Source organism: Dama dama, chromosome 1 (genome assembly GCF_033118175.1).
Source record: "Dama dama isolate Ldn47 chromosome 1, ASM3311817v1, whole genome shotgun sequence".
Taxonomy (NCBI): domain Eukaryota; kingdom Metazoa; phylum Chordata; class Mammalia; order Artiodactyla; family Cervidae; genus Dama; species Dama dama.
This window is the reverse complement of record NC_083681.1, coordinates 77,118,935-77,120,640: the sequence shown is the minus strand read 5'-3', so window position 1 is coordinate 77,120,640 and position 1,706 is coordinate 77,118,935. Positions and strand designations below refer to the sequence as shown.

General features: G+C 39.4%; 1 pseudogene; it reads left to right on the top strand.

Annotated features, from left to right (window-relative positions):
* Positions 1–295: 295 nt before the first annotated feature.
* Positions 296–1,245, top strand: LOC133064748 (olfactory receptor 5D13-like; annotated as a pseudogene).
* Positions 1,246–1,706: the final 461 nt, after the last annotated feature.

Below are 1,706 nucleotides of genomic sequence, written 5' to 3'. Positions count from 1 at the left end.
GTATTTTAGTGGTTCTCATAATTTATCATGCATCTTAAATCACCTGGCGGGCTGGATAAATCACAAATTGTGGGCTCTATTCCAGAGTTTTTGATTCAGGACGTTGGAGACAGGGCTTGAGAATTTGCATCCCTAACATAGTCTTAGGTGTCCCTGCTGATGGTGCTTTGAGGACCATACCCGGAGAATATATACCAACTCCACAGAAACATGAAGCTTCTGCCTTTTCTGTTTCTCTTTTCTATTCATTTCTATTTTTCAGGAATAATGTTTGGCCCTTTGTTCAACAGGAATCATGCTGCTATCAGAAGGAAATCAGAGTATCATACCCACATTTATTCTCCTGGCTTTTCAGAATATCCAGAACTCCGGGTCCCACTTTTCCTTGTTTTCTTGTCTATCTACACAGTCACTGTGGTGGGGAATTTAGGCATGATCATAATTATCAAGGTCAATTCAAAACTCCACACGGTCATGTACTTTTTCCTTGGTCACTTGTCCTTTGTCGATTTCTGTTTTTCTACGGTAGTTACACCCAAACTGTTGGAGACTTTGATTGTGGAGGACAGAACCATCTCTTTCTCTGGTTGCATTGCGCAATTTTGTTTCGCTTGCCTATTTGGCGTAGCAGAAACGTCAATGTTAGCAGCGATGGCCTCTGACCGCGTCGTGGCAGTCTGCAGCCCCTTGCTCTGTGCCGCTGCGATGTCCCTGAAGCGCTGTGCTCTCTTGGTGGCTGGCTCTTACTCCTGGGGTGCAACGTGCTCCATGACACTCACATGCTTTCTTCTCGCGTTATCCTGTTGCAAGTCTAGCACCGTAAATAATTTTATCTGTGACCACTCTGTAATTGTTTCCGTCTCCTGCTCAGATCCCTCTGTCACTCAGATGTTATGCTCAATTATTGCCATATTCAATGAGGCGAGCAGCCTGGTGATTATTCTGATGTCCTATATGTTCATTTTTATCACTGTTATGGGGATGCCTTCTGCAAGTGGACGCTGGAAAACCTTCTCTACCTGTGCTTCCCACCTGACAGCCATCAGCATCTTCCATGGAACCATCCTTTTCCTTTTCTGCATCCCTAACCCCAAAACTTCTTGGCTCACAGTCAACGTGACTTCTGTGTTCTACACAGTACTGATTCCTATGCTGAACCCCTTGATCTACAGCTTGAGGAACAAAGAAGTAAAAAATACATTCACAAGATTACTTTTCACAAAACCGCTTTGTCACTCCACATAATATTTTTAAAGTCATTATTTTATTTCTGAAAAAAAAATTGATGTCCTATGCTACAGATTGTTCCATTCTTGCAGTGTAATTGATGTTTCAAATATTTTAATAAATACAGTTTAGGTTAATGTATCTATGGCAGGATAACATTTTATTGATGATTATTGATTTTTGCATACATCAGTGTTTAGCAAAATAGCTGTAAACTATATGTAAACCAAAATTTTAAAAAAATGACTGCTTTTTTTGTAGTATTTATAAATTATTTTTGAGTGAATTCAAATGTATTAAAAGTTTATGGGTATATGATGAAATAAGCTATTATTTTCTGCTTTGGCCAGTTGGCATGTACAACATAAGAAAAATGATTAAGGAGAAAGTTCAAGCTTCATACAAAGAATGAATAAAACTGTTTATGACAGCCTCTTCAAAACACAAGTCTGGGAAAATTAAAGACAGGAGGGCAACAT